Here is a 15,918-nt window from a genome sequence, read left to right on the forward strand (position 1 = left end):
AAACAAACAGGTTGGAGGAACATGACAGCTTTCATACCAGGCTTTCTGGAGATTTGCTTGGGAGTCAGCCACATTTAAATGCATCTTCCTCTTTGTTTTACTGTTAGAGTAACCCTCTAGTTACTAACCTTAAAATCTGGTATAATAAGCTATCATTTATAGTCTCTATTTTTAAAGTGTCTTATCTAGCAAAATTTTAGTCCATTAACTTCATTTACCGAGGGATTTAATTCTTTCTTTTATATATATATACATATACACATATAAATAAATGCCCTTTCTTACCCTTTCAATCAGCAGGTTTTTAATCCACAAATTTTCATGCACTTTCATGCATTATTTTTTGAAAAGTCTCTTAAACCTTAATATTATTTTAGGATTTCTCAAATTATTTCCATATTACTTGATTACAGTATTCCTTTCATTCTACTACAATAAGCAGATTATCTTTTATAAACACTAAGTTCCTTGTGTACTATTCACGCGCTAATGCATTCTATGAATCTGTTCATCCTACCATGCAGAATTAAATAAATCATGGTCTCCTGTACAAACCATGCTAAAAAGTTACTGCCCATCAGTAAAAAACAGATCCAGGGATGTTATTTCTCTAGCTAACTTTTCTTCTTTATGGATGGTAAATTTAGAAAGTGCCCTAGCAACACTGCCTATTCTTAAGCATTACCTCCACTCCCCAGTGTAAAATCACATTTTACTTTACTTTTGACTACAACTTTGAGTTGGAATTTCATATGATATTAGACATCTACCTCAGACTAAGAGTTCTAAGAAAGGAGATCTAGAGTCATAGGAGAAAATATGGGATTTCTGAGGGCAGGAAATGTGGGTGAGGAGATGAAGGGAAATTCACAGGATATTAAGATAAAATTAAATGAGAAGACAGAAAAAAGGACCGAATTAGTACAGGCAAGACCAGAAATTTGGAGAGGGAGAGCTGAAAGAATGAAAATAGCTGAGTAAAAATACTGGAAGCATCAGCCTCCAGAATAAGACTAAGAGCTCTGAAAGGACACAAAGATGCACAAGAGATTTGGAGTAAAGGCTAAAGCTAAGAAGACAGTTGGACAGAGTAGAAGAGTTGAACTTCCATTGAGTGAGCAGAAACATTTATTAGACACTCTGCTAGAACACATTTCCCTAAACTGAATCCCATGATAACTGAGCAAATGTTAGCAACACTTTGGGCAAAATAATAATGGACATGACCACTGGCTACTCCTACCACGCATTCCACTAAAGCACACAGAGTTCTGTGCAGCACATCTTGAAGTGTCATCTCTGTTATTGACCTACATCAGGTTCATCCAGTTAGTGGCTTGCAAGCTTGATCAGGCCTAAAATATTACTTTTTTGGCCGTGAATACTCAGGTTCTTAGCCCCATGAGCTGTTACCATGCAGCTGGTCAGCTGTGATGCAAAAATTGCACAAGCCTAATGTATATGAGTGTTGGTACCACAAACATAATGGAACGTCTAATTTATCAGTTTTTTTTTACCAAAAAAAAAGAGAGAAATTACATAGATACAATTATGTCAAAATATTATAACAAGTCACACTGAAAAGTCAAGAAACAGCACAAATAAGACTTGATGTTCTTAATTCATTTCCTGCTTATGTATGCATAATCTTTGATTCCATGATCTATTAATTGCATACATTTTTTTTCCTCAGTAAACCTGCCTCAGCCTCTCTATGTAACCTACTCTAAAGGTAGGTCATGATTCTGTAGCAACAGAACCTGTTGAATGTAAAGTTAAACAGAAAGGGGAATACATTCTGAATGAACTAGAGGACTGCAAGAGGAAAAAGAAGAAATTCGTATGCAGGGTAGTGCAATGATGCCCCAGAGATGTAGACTTTTTCTACCACAGAGGGTTTTTTTGACAGTAGGAAAGTCTTTTAAATCTAACTTTGCAAGAATGATCATTAAGCACATGTCTTTCAGGGTGCTCAACTTTGTATCCTGAGTTTTGACTGTAAAAGCACTATTTGCAGTTGCTCAGTCAGAGGAAATTGTGCTTCGCACTTTTAAATGCTATGTGATGACAAATATTCTGCAAAATCAGAAATCAGGTTTTAGGTGTTTCGAACTACGCATCTAAAATTACCCAATAATGTCGACCTTAATGTCTCAGGGCTTCGCATATCCATTTGTAAAATGGAGTAATAATACCCTGTCATCAAACAAGGTTGTTTTGAAAATAAATGCATTATGTTTGCAAAACTCTACTATGAAGCATGTGAGGAAAATAATTCTCTTTATAGAAACATCTGCATAATTTGCACTAAAGGCATAAGCCCACACTAACAATGAGAAAATAAAATACTAAATAACAGCTAAGGGAGCACCATCCATCTTGTACTATGAAAGAGAAATGAATTTATCTGAAGAATACCATGTGATAATGTACCACATTCAGTGGTACATGCAACATGCTGTCAACATACAGTCCACATGTCACAGTTCATGGGCAGACTATCTGCAAACATGGGTACTGAGACATAGGAACTGTCTGCATAAATCCAGTTTGGATATAATAGCACTTCTTAGCCAACTGCATGCAGTTATAATGCTTTCAAAGCTAGCTAAGATCTGGAAGAATTGTAGTCGCATTTGCATGCTGTTGAATCTGAGCTAATAAGTCCTGCTAGACCCAAGCTTGCTCTGTGTAGATTTAGGCTGGGTGTCATTCCTCCACATATGTGAATCTAAGCAGAGCCATATATAGATTATTAGCTGGCTCTGTTGACCTTGACACAAATATAGGTCAGTGTTACTTCACCATGCTTCCCAGTGCTTCTGGATCTAAGAAACCCTAAATGTGCTCTCACTTCTATGGCTCTGTGCCTAGACTTAAGATCTTTCAGAAGGAGAGAGGCTTAGGAAGTGGAGTGCAGAAGTACATGACCTCGATCTTTACAAGACAGCTTTTTTTACCCATTACATGAATTACCTCTTTCTCAAGACAATTGCAAACTGACTGTAAAGAACTTCCCTTCCATATCTTCTCTTTATATTGCTTCTAAATAGAATATGCTCATCCATACTTATGTTTTAACTAACAAAATAATCTCCCCAGGTTTGTTAAAAAACACTAAATTAGCCCATCACTGCACTTTTCCCCACTTTTTTTGCTTTTCCATACGAATCATAACTTTAATTATCTTATTCTTCATGCTTATTCCAAAGCAGCTCCATTGTAAATCTGAAGCACTTGAGTGTTAGATTCTTTTGTTTACAATACATTAAAAAGAAAGGCATTTCTGAACATGTGATACTCATCCAACACAATCTACTAATATTACCAAAGTCAATCAAATGCCTGTGAATCTAAAACTTTTCTCTCTTTACTGCCAGCAATCCCTAGTCACACTTTTTTTTTCTTTTCACTTGTAGCTGTCATCTAAGTTATCTCTGAAAACATATCAGACATTCTCATCTTAAGCTCTTTTCTTAAATGTCTGAAGTACTTCATGTTCCTATCAGGTATTTCTCCACAGGTTTTTATTCCTTCATGAACTTAAGTATAATCAGTCAAATACTCCAGCAATTCTTTAGGATATTTGCTATTCTTATTGTGGTAAGTCTCAGTTCAAAGAAAACAGTATACAACCCAAGCAGATTTCCATGTTCTAAGTAAAATTTGTCTTCTCCTCTATTTCACTCTTTTCCTTTTTAATGTTGGATGGGATTATGGGTGACTTGTCCTGTTTTAGTCTCATCATACTTGTCATTGACTTATTCTCAGGGAGGAACACCAATTTTTTTCTAAACAAAGACATCAGCTTCTCTTTTCAGACTACTTTTTGTCACTATATCCTTCCATCTAACTATTTCCAGCTCAATAGGTAATGCTTCCTGATTTGTGTTCTTGCAATATTTTGTTTCAGGTGATTGTCTTTATGAGTTGAACTGGTAGAAAGAGAGGGAAAGGGGGAGGCAGAGAAAGACGTGGATGGAGAGGGGAGAGATGGAGGAGGGGAAGAGAGAAGGGGGAGAGAGGGATGGATAGAAAGACGGCTTAATGGGGAGAGAGAGAGAGAGTGATGAGGAGAGAGAGGCAGGGAGAGAGAGGGAGGAGGCACAGGGAGTGGGGAGAGAGGTGGACAGAGAAACAAAGCTGGGGGGGAGGGAAAGTAAGAAAAGGAGATACTTAAGAGAGACCTCTACGCTCTAAATTGACATATTTCAATAATGTAATATTTTAATGAACACATTTTTCCCCAAACAGTTCAGCTAGAAGTCATATATGAACAGGAATTACTTCAGCAGATGAAAATTATTGTACAAATACAAAACTTCACTACGGACAAGAATGGACTGATGATGCACATCTGAAAAGGGAACCGTATAAAATTTTGTTCAGTGCCTAAACAAATCAAACCTACGACTAACGCATAATTGTGTAGTTCTTGCTAAGTCTATAAAAATATAGTCATAATATTTTGAGAAGTTCAGAGCTCTGTACTTCTTTTAAGTCCATGCCACAGAGAAAAGAAAACTGCAAGTCCACTTCAAATAGCGCTAACAGTTCTGAAGCTACCATCGAAGCTCCAACACATATCTTACTCATTCAAAAAAGTCATCACACAAAAATAATGGAGGTGAGAAGTGTAGTTTAGAAAGGATTCAATACAATACAAACAGAACACTCCCTTACTTTGCAACATACTGCCTTTAGAATCCAGTAAAGTGTTTCATTTCCACTTTCTGAGTTTTTCAAAATTCCACTTTTCTATGCGAAACTTAAACTAAGAATCATTCTGAAGTATTTTTTTTGTTTCTACTTTTTTAAACAGGAAAGAACAGAATGTGAAACTCAAGACTGCTGGATTATGATGGGAAGATTAAACTCCCCCTTTACCATTGTTCTATTTTCCAAGCAAGTGTCATTACCAATAATGCTTGTAAGATTTGTTTTTAATTTTTTTAAACTATTTCAATATGTTTATGTAACTATATATAATTTTTGGACTCGGGAGAAAGTGTGTGTTGGGTAAATCAGTGGTTAGAGAACTCTATTGGGATAATGACAGATCAGAGACTTGAACCAGAGTCTTCATATCAGAGGTGAGTGATATGGTTATTAGCTTAACTACGGTTTTGGATTCTCTTACACTCCATGTCATTTCTATGCTGAGAAACTTAATCACTGCAAGCATCATAAAAACTAGCGCAGTTCAAGGGAAAAAGCTGGCATTTCTTCATTAAAGCTGGCTTTAAAAAAAAAAAATCTTTATCCACTTTAATTTTACTACCTATTTCAGTAGGATTAGCTGCCCTTCATGGCTATGTCACACATTCTTGCACACCTACAGACATACAGACAGACACCTCTACTTTCTTGAAAAAAGATAGGGGGTGAGGGGAAAAGGACATGTACCTTCAATGTCATCGTATCATTTGAGGAACGCATACCTCTAGGGAAAGGAACTTGCTCTTTTCACTGAAGCATAGATCTACAAAATGGACACATAGCTACCTAACTGTGACGGTGCTCACTTCCAGATTTTTCAAGGTTTCCTCTATAGGCAACACATCACTCAAATTTATTTGCAAAGTTTCTTCAGTATGTTTTCTCCTACTCGCATTATTTTCTGGAGGGTGGTGATATCAAGCTCTGTCTCATTAGCATTTAAGTAACATCCCTCAACAGAAAAAAGTGTGAAGATAAAGTGAACAATTATTTGCATTTAAGTTTTTAAGTTGTAGTGTAAAATACTGACCTATTGAGAAATTGATAGGCTAGCTCACTATTGATTAACAGTGAAACACATAAACACAACTTGATAGTGTTTCAAATGGAAAAGTGAATCTAATGATCAAAGCACTAACAGAATTTGAGATGTGTAATATTTAGCACAAATGGGAGCAGTAACACTCAGTTACATGGTATCATTAATGTGTTAGGTGTCTAGTTACAGAATACTTTGCTGTTAGCCAAAATACATTTTGTTCACATGGAATCAATGTTTAGGTGTGCAAGTCTTCAGCTGTTATGCTGAAGATAGATAAACGATCACAGCTTAAGCCTGAGAAACAATTTTAAGGGATGCATGGCAAACTTCTCTTTGGGTACAGCCATTGCTACTCAGAGCATATGCTCACTGACCGACAAATCTGTTCAAAATCAAACAATCACTTCAATATGATGGAAAAAAATCAGATACTGTATTACATACGGCCAACTTCAGCACAGCAGCGCAATACCAAATTAAGAGACAGATTACGTTTCAAATGAGAAGTTGAAGTCAGGCCATTATTTCCTTTTCTGACCATTTTTAAGGTGGGTCACAAATCACTAATCTTAGTCCAACGTGTTCATTTACAGGTTTTTCAGCATTTTCAAATCTAGCTACAAACTCTTCACATGATGCCCATAAAACTTAACTGAAAACACTTTTAGAAAGAAAATAATTCTTCATAAATTAACCGAGTGTTTTAAATACCAACTTAAAATGAAAAACAAATATTTTAATCATTCATATTATTGTCAAGTTCTGTATGCTTAGATGTACAATGATGAGCCCTAACAGAGTTGCAAAGAGGAAAAATCTGTCATCAGAACTATAGTGCATCTGCCTGTGATGATCTGAATGTTAGGCCATGTGACTAAAATTGCATATGATTAGAAGAATGCATTGAGCAGTGCTAACACAGACAGGACAGCCCCCTTCGCTGCTCTGATAATTCCACACTCATTTAAAATAGTTCCTGACAACTCCCTATGTGAGTGTCAATCTGACTGCTTCGAAAGGTAGCATCTGCCTTTCAGTTACAGTGAAAATAAAGCAGTCCTTTGCAGAGTTTCATATGTTTTATAGGAGGGTCATCTGATGCCCAATAAGAGTGGCAGTGCAACAGTCTGAAATGAATCAGGTATATAGATTGCTTTCTATGGAGCTGAGAAAGAAAATACCCGAAGACCCAAAAGTAACTGAAGATACTTTTCACGAATATAATGAATTGTCAGTTTTACCAAAAGGTTCATTCTGCTCAGGAAGATCTCAGCTGTATTCTGGACCTTTCCAAGAATCCCAGAAGGCTGTAGCAATGCACGCTGCATGACAGTCGCTGAAACTACTGACAATGCCACAGCATCTCAAAAGTCAAGTGAAACTTGGAGAGAGATGTGTACTATGAGCTGACCTTCTCGAATAATTGTTCTTATTTCCTCTTTAGAGTTTATTGGGAACTTATCCAGAAATGGTGACATCTTGTGTCATTTAACAAAGTCATATTTTCAAAGGAGATGTGGGTAATTAGAATTGAATTGAATTGAAGACTAGCCAAAGTAGTATATTTCCTTCCAAAGAGGTCTAGACACTCTGTCTCCATCCTTTAAAGAGTAATCCTGAGGCCTGCTGTCTCATTCTCTCCTGAAGTTTTTTTTAACCCAAGAACACATTTAAACAGAAATACCACAAAGGGACTCAGCTCCTTCCTTCCGCCTTTTTTCAGAGCTGGTGGCTTTGGTTTCGGCATTTTCCCAAGTAGTTAGGCAGATTCATTCACATGTGCTACAGGTCTGTTGGGCAAAGACTAGACAACATCCAACCACTCGCATGTATTTTCTTGTCACTCTCTAAATAAATTCATTTGCCACTTCTTAGTTTTCATCAGTCTTCGAGGAAAGTTCTGAAAGTGGATCTCTACCTCTCTGTCGAGGAAGTTATCATGCGCCACTTCACAAACCAATCCTGTATCCCTGATCTTAGCACTTTTGCCCAGCACTGTGTTTGTTCTTTCAAGCTTCCCAATGAATTCTGCCCTGATTATGTTCAATTTTTCCATGCCGTTGTCAAATCTAGTGAATTCTGCATTCTCCAAAATTATTAACTTAGATCTTCAATTTTTTCATACTGGTCTCCCTGGCCTTGGGGTGAGTATCTGTAGCAAGGTCTTCTTTTTCAAGGCTGGCATAAGGAACTTCAAGATTCACAGAATCACAGAATCAACCAGGTTGGAAGAGACTTCTGGGATCATCGAGTCCAACCGTTACCCTGACACCACCCTGTCAACTAGATCATGGCACTAAGTGCCATGTCCAGTCTTTTCTTAAACACATCCAGAGATGGTGACTCTACCACCTCCCTGGGCAGCCCATTCCAATGTCTAATGACCCTTTCTGAAAAGAAATTCTTCCTAATGTCCAACCTGAACCTCCCCTGGCGAAGCTTGAGGCTGTGTCCTCTTGTCCTATCGCTAGTTGCCTGGGAGAAGAGGCCAGCTCCCACTCCACTACAACCTCCCTTCAGGTAGTTGTAGACTGCAATAAGGTCACCTCTGAGCCTCCTCTTCTCCAGGCTAAACAACCCCAGCTCCCTCAGCTGTTCCTCGTAGGTCATACCCTCCAGACCCTTCACCAGCTTGGTCGCCCTCCTCTGGACTCGCTCCAACACCTCAACATCTTTCTTGAAGTGCGGGGCCCAGACCTGGACACAGTATTCAAGGTGCGGCCCCACCAGTGCCAAGTACAGAGGGACGATCACTTCCCTAGACTGGCTGGCTACACTATTCCTAATAGAGGCCAGGATGCCATTGGCCTTCTTGGCCACCTGGGCACACTGCTGGCTCATGTTTAGCCGGTTGTCGATCAGCACCCCCAGGTCTCTTTCCGCCGGGCCGCCTGTAGCGCTGTGTGGGGTTGTTGTGGCCGAAGTGTAAGACCCGGTTCTTGTTGAACCTCATGCCATTGGTCTTGGCCCATCTATCTAACCTGTCCAGATCCCTCTGTAGGGCCTTCCTACCCTCCAGCAGATCGACACTCCCACCCAGCTTGGTGTCATCTGCAAATTTGCTGAGGGTGCACTCAATCCCTACGTCTAGATCATCTATAAAGATATTGAACAGCACTGGCCCCAGAACTGAGCCCTGGGGAACACTGCTAGTGACCGGCTGCCAGTTGGACTTTGCCCCATTCACCACCACTCTCTGGGCTCGGCCATCCAGCCAGTTTTTAACCCATTTAAGAGTCCACCCATCCAAGCCCCGGGCAGCCAGTTTGTCTAGGAGGATGCTGTGGGAGACAGTATGGAATGCCTTACTGAAGTCTAGATAGACTACATCCACAGCCCTGCCCTCATCTACTAAGCGGGTCACTTTGTCATAGAAGGAGACCAGGTTGGTCAAGCAGGACCTGCCTTTCATGAATCCATGTTGGCTGGCCCCGATGCCCCGATTGTCCTGCATGTGCCGTGTAATGGCACTCAGGATGATCTGTTCCGTCAATCCAAGGATTCTTCACTTCCTAACTTTTTCCTCCTTTTCAAGATGGGTGTCACAGTGAGAGAAAGGAAATGGAGAAAACCAGTTATACTGAGAAAAGGAGGGATGATGATGAGAAAAAATTCTATGAAAACAATATTTAGTTACTGAGGGAAGGGAAAGAAAGCTCTGTTTGTCTCTTACCACTATCATAATTAGCTGATTTATTCCCTGAAGGATGTCTACTGAAGTAGGCAGCCTAACAGAGAGGACGCTCCCTTGGCTGTTTAAATAGCAGACATTTCTTAGCAACCTCACTTGCTTTTCTCAAAACTTATTTCCTGAGTCTGTGCCCTGTTACAGCCAGCTGAGCTTTAAAGCAAGAGAAGGAGAAGCAAATATTGCAACAGTTCATTTTGTGGCAAGAACTATTTATGCATTGGAAACACATCACAAGGTCTCTGTTGCTGTTACTCCTTTTCTGACATTTATATCTGTGTAACTCTTACACAGTTTTGGAGTGCTTAAATGATTCTTGTGGCGAGGATACCCTGTCATAACTGCTGCTAAGGGTCTAGGTCTCGGAGTCCTTGTATACCCTCAAGTTTGATCAAAAGAGTGAAGAGACCATATGATTAAAGTCAACTCCAAGTATGTTTTGAAAACTGACAACAAAAAGCCTATATTTCCATTATACAACCTTCACCAACAGGAAAATTAACAGTTTGAGTACCTATCATTGTTAAAACAGTCACATCACAAACTGGCTCAGTTTTGTTTAGCCATGTATCTAGTATTTTGTGAGAAATATAGTATTAAAAAATTCAACCAAATAAAACTTATTCTTAAACACTAACTGAAGAAGTCACTGGTGTAGTTTGAGTCATTGAGAGTAATATAAGCCAAAGATTATTCTGATTGTATGAGACACATTCAGCAAGGGAAAATACAGGATGAAAAGAAAAAGATTTTTTTTCAGCATGGCTGAGTCTTTTTTTCACAAGTTAACGCCTTAGAAGTATTTCTGAAATCTAACAATTTTTTGTGTTTTGTTGCTGAGAGCCCTTTAATTATATAATTCCTAGATCTTTCCTTTCAGCAAAAATTTACTTGTTTTTCTTTATTTAAAAGATCTATTTAAATATATTTTTTAAGAAAAGAACAAGAGATTGCAATATTTTCAAATCTAGTGTGACATACTTCCATCTTCATATGAAGATTTTGGCACTCTGCACACTTGGAATGGAGAAGCAAAAATCCCCAAATAAACTACTGCTCTTTAGGGGCAACTCATGAAGTAGTGGCTTGTTAGATGTAGAAGCAGGTGTAAAATACACATACAGATCACTTGACCAAACATCTTTAACACTATGAAACATTTGACACTTTATTCCTTGAACTGAAGAAAGCACTAAGGCGGGTGCTTTTTAAGTCCATGCTTCCATCTCTTCAAAGTAAATTTGCCTTCCAAGCAGCGTATTTTTTTAAATAATAGTCATATAGGATCTAGATCATGAGTGGCAAGTAAAGGAACCCTAGCCTGTGAGGTTCTGGATTTCACTGCATTTCTCATGACTCTGCTCCCTCTGTCTCAACAGTCCACCTCTAAACCCAGATGATGCCCCAGCCTGAACCTACTCCCCAAGACCAGTTTCTCGGCATTTAGAAGAGATCAAACAATGACATCATACTGAGTATCTCTTATTGTTTCTCCAGGATTTTCTGAAAAATTTGCATCTGGATCCAAATCCTCTTTCTTGATTGCATTTCTGATAATCTTCAACATAATTCACAAAGTACACAAAATTAGAATCACAATAATATCACAATCAAGTACTAGTATTTTTAGACTGTTATAGGCAGCTCCAAAACAACCACATATATTCTCCTTCAGATCACACGGGATGGGTGTGCCCTCAAACACTGGCATTATGTCAAAATTCTTGGGCCTGCAAGTGTATAATGAACTTTTCATTTTACCTGTCTTTCATTTATTCTTGACTGAATGACAGACATGGAGGCTGAATGCCGAAGTTTCTCTCCTTTTTGGTTAGGCAGTACCAACATGGTAAGTACCACTGACTAGGACTGGCTTCATCTACTGTAAAGCTTACTCCTGAAGAAATTCATTAACTCTGATTCACCAGTTTAAGTGGGGAAATTATACGCATCCCATTTATACTTCACACTGTCCTTCTAGGGCATGACATAGAAGAGGAAACATTTTATTACTGAGGAATGACCTTGCTCTTTCCTCAATAACTGTGTCCCACAAAAGAAGTGAGGAAAGTAACATCCTTTCTCTACATGCAGCTGTTTCATTTCCATCCTCACAAATTACTTTCAACAATTAAAGTTTGATTTTCCTTGCCTCACCTTTGCTGTTTCAGGTAATATAATGGGAATCTTGTTCAAATGCATATCATTACTTGCCAAAAAGAAAAAAAAAACACAAAACAAAACAAAACAAAAGAAATATCCTCCAGCACCACATGATTTTATAAGGATATTAGATACACATCAGGAGTTGTATATTTTTGCACATTAATAGAGGCATCTCCAAATTCATTATGTTCTGTTCACCATCACACAGGTAGTCTATATCTACATTCTCAAAAGAAATATATTTTTCTGTTGAAAAACATACATTTTTTTCCATGGAAATATATCTATAAGTATATACAGAGAAGTGCATTCAAAAAATTATTGAGGTTGCAAAGGCAAGGATTAAAGTGCTGGTGCTAAGTCATGTTGCTTACACATACGTATTAGCCTTAATAATTACATTATTCTATGTTATTTTTCCCTGTGCAACAAATGCTGATCTCGGAACAGTTGAAGGCCTATCCCCTGTAATGGGGATGATTGAATAAGCACTCTTTTCTTTTTGAAAATCAAAAGTATTAAAAGGTGCATTGGTATTTACTAAATCAATTAAACAAGTTAAGAACAGGAACAGAAGTTTAATGCTGCACCACAGAACTGGATTCTATCTGTGTCTCCAGAAACAAACCTCTGAACATCTGAACAGATCTTTACACATTTGAACATACAAGATGCTACTTAATTTATAGAGAATGTTCTTCACATAATACTTCATTAAGATGTGAAACCCTTGCTGTGAGATGCTATGAATGCTAAAAATTTGCATTGCTTCAAAGACTAATTGAACAAATGCATGGAAGAAAAATCCACTGGAGCTATTAAATACAAAAACAATACATCTGTCTCCGAAAGCTGCTGTAAATTGCTGGAAGCTGTGAGAGGAAATATTACTTACTATATGCTTGCTTTGCTACTGTATTCTTCTAAGACCAGCCTCTTAACTCCCAGTTACTACTGGAGAAGAGTGCTTGGCTAGATGGACCTTCATTCTTTCCAAGAAGAGCCATTCCTATGTTTTTACACTAACTATATTAACACTGTGAAAAATAAGCTCCTTATAGTCACCAGTTAGAAACACCAAGTCAGTGGATACTTCTCACCATAATCTAACTGTGCTTCACTCAGCATTTGTGAACAGCAGATATTAACAACCTTACTCAGTCACAGAAGTACTGTGATAGTAAACTCTTTAATGTTGTGAAACAGTCAGATACTACAGTGATAAACACCACCAAAAAAGCCCAGGACAAAAATTAATCATTCTTTTCCTAGGGAAGAGTTTGAATTGTGTGCAGTAAATAAGGATCAGGGCTAAACACTGAATAGTAAGGATAAAAAATACTGAATAATTGCTTATTCAATGAGCACCGTCTATCCTGGGCGACAACTGAGGTAAGGACCTTGTGAAAGATGAGACTACAGGATTGTGTCATTAAAACAAAAAATCATAGAATCATAGAATGGTTTGGGTTGGAAGGGACCTTAAAGATCACCTAGTTCCAACCCCTTTGCCTTGGGCAGGGACACCTTTCCACTAGACCAGGTTGCTCAAAGCCCCATCCAAACTGGCCTTGAACACTGCCAGGGAGGGGGCAGCCACAGCTTCTCTGGGCAACCTGTTTCTGTGTCTCACCACCCTCACGGTAAAGAATTTCTTCCTAATACCTAATCTAAATCTACCCTCTTTCAGTGTAAAATCATTACCCCTTGTTCTATCACTACATGCCCTTGTAAAAAGTTCCTCTCCAGCTTTCTTGTAGGTCCCTTGCAGGTACTGGAAGGCTGCTATAAGGTCTCCCCAGGGCCTTCTCTTCTCCAGGCTGAACAACCCCAACTCTCTCTGCCTGTCTTCATAGGAGAAGTGCTCCAGCTCTCTCATCATCTTCGTGGCCCTCCACTGGACTTGTTCCAACAGCTCCATGTCCTTCTTCTGCTGGGGGCCCCAAAGCTGGATGCAGTACTCCAGGTGGGGTCTCACAAGAGCAGAGGAGAGGGGGCAGAATCACCTCCCTTGACCTGCTGGTCACGATTCTTTTGATGCAGCCCAGGATATGGTTGGCTTTCTGAGCTGCAAGCACACATTGCTGACTCATGTTGAGCTTCTCATCAACCATCACCCCTCAAGTCCTTCTCCTCAGGGCTGCTCTCAGTCCATTCTCCATCCAGCCCGTATTGATGCCAGGGGTTGCCCCAACCCATGTGCAGGACCTTGCACTTGGTGTTGTTGAACTTCACGTGGTTTGCACAGGCCCACCTCTCAAGCCTGTCAAGGTCCCTCTGGATGGCATCTCTTCCCTCCAGTGTGTCGACCACACCACACAGCTTGGTGTCATCAGCAAACTTGCTGAGAGTGCACTCAATCCCACCGTCCATGTCGCCAACAAAGATGTTAAACAGTGCTGGTCCCAATATATAACAACTACATTCAGGGGGCTAAATAAAAACTGCACTGGCAAGCTAATTTTTACCATTAATATTTAATATTTAATAATATTTAATAATTTAGCAAACTAAAACTCCTGAAATTTCACTATGTGGTATCACCTTGGCAAAACTTTACCAGATGATTTAGGAGATCTATATCCATCACAACAACCTCTTCCACTTAAACTAATGGAATGACTGATGGCACTTTATTAACCACTGTCTATTTTAGCACTAAAAGGAAATAAGACAGTTTGCAAATGCATTTCACAAATATTTGTTATAGAAAGGAAATATGAAAATGTCAAGTTTTGAATGAAAACTATATTTCAGTGGATATACATTCTCTCTTTATTCTGCTGAATGTAACTCCTTTTGCCCTGTTCCTTGTATTTTGTCTCCTAAACTTGCCTCTTCCGCTGTTCACCAGTGCTAACCTCCATGGTCAACCAGTCTCAGTTATTATTCCCAGTCTCAATTCTTATACCCATTTCCTTTACCAACCATTTATAGCATTCAAGCCTTTTCAGATGTTGACATACAGCCTGCTTGCCAAAACACTTCAAATACCCCTATTCAGGTCTCTCTTCCTCCACCTGTCTTCTAGCCACATCTCCTCACCCTGAACACATGCCTATTCCATTCTTTTAGAGGCTTAATTTTCTGCTTATGTCATGAGTCCTGTCCCTCTGAAATCAAGACTTATGTAGTTTACATGAAAGTAAAAATAGAGGGGATGATAGATTTAACCATTGTGACAGTCAAACAACAGATTTGTAACATGTACATATACTATATACCATATGCTTTATTTCTACATTTGGTATATTTGGTTCTCTGAAATATTACTTGTGCACATTACGTGAGAAGATCCCTGGCATATCATTAGACCACTTGGCTATGCAAGATACTGCTCTGCAATAAATGGGCACAAAACAGGAAGCAGAGTGATTGCAAATTACTTATGAGCATAATCTGACAAATTAGCTATACAAGCTAATGATGACATTAGCTTAGATGACAAGATGGATATGGAAGTGGATAAATAATTACTCAAGCAAATTGAAAACTAAAAATAAGTGTATACTATGTTTTTTAGGAAACATTGCCAATGAATTACTTGAGATTTTGGGATCAAACTGCTACTACTAATGTGTTGGGGGTTTTAATCGGCAAAAATAACCTAGAAACACGAATTCACTGCTCGTATCTAGTGGCATCTAAGAATAGAAAACAATGACCTTGACAAGTCAGCAAGTAAACATGGAAGACATTAGACTCACAACTCTCAGAACTACCAGTAACAAACACACTAGAAAGTTACATCACCAAGGTTTGAAATTCAGGCAATATGGAGAAGGAAAATACCTATTACAGAAGTTATTCCCAATGCTAATTTATAAAACTTTTCTTTATTTTTACCTTCTCTAAAAGACATCTATTTCCTGGACACTTCTCTCACTGTGACAACAGGAATACTTTACAACTTAACCTGTTTCAGCACTTGTCTAGGCTATGAAGTGTTAGGAAAAAATCCACACACCAATCACACCATTCTTCTAGGAGAAAGAAGTTACTAATGTGTAAATTCAAAGACTAAATGTAACATTGATGTTTTTGTAATGACTAATAAGACAGAAAAGAAAGAAAAACACAAAAAAATGTCCAACTCCAGCATAAGAGCCTGTAGTAGTGCAAGAGGTTATTCACTCCCAGCTGCAGGACTTCACAATAGTTTTGGCTGAATTTCACGAGGCTCCAATCAGCCCATTTCTTCAGCCTGTCCAGATCCCTCCTAACAGCAACTCTTCATATGAATTGTTTCTCCCCAATTTGGTATCATCTACAAACTTGCTATATTTGATATATTGCAATCAAT

General features: G+C 38.6%; 1 protein-coding gene across 3 annotated transcripts in view; it reads right to left on the minus strand.

The window, feature by feature from the left end:
* ANKS1B (ankyrin repeat and sterile alpha motif domain containing 1B) overlaps positions 1-15,918 on the minus strand; it is a 465,181-nt gene that overhangs the window by 440,601 nt on the left and 8,662 nt on the right. The window lies entirely within an intron of this gene.

This window comes from Nyctibius grandis, chromosome 5 (genome assembly GCF_013368605.1).
Source record: "Nyctibius grandis isolate bNycGra1 chromosome 5, bNycGra1.pri, whole genome shotgun sequence".
In the NCBI taxonomy this organism is placed as follows: Eukaryota; Metazoa; Chordata; class Aves; order Nyctibiiformes; family Nyctibiidae; genus Nyctibius; species Nyctibius grandis.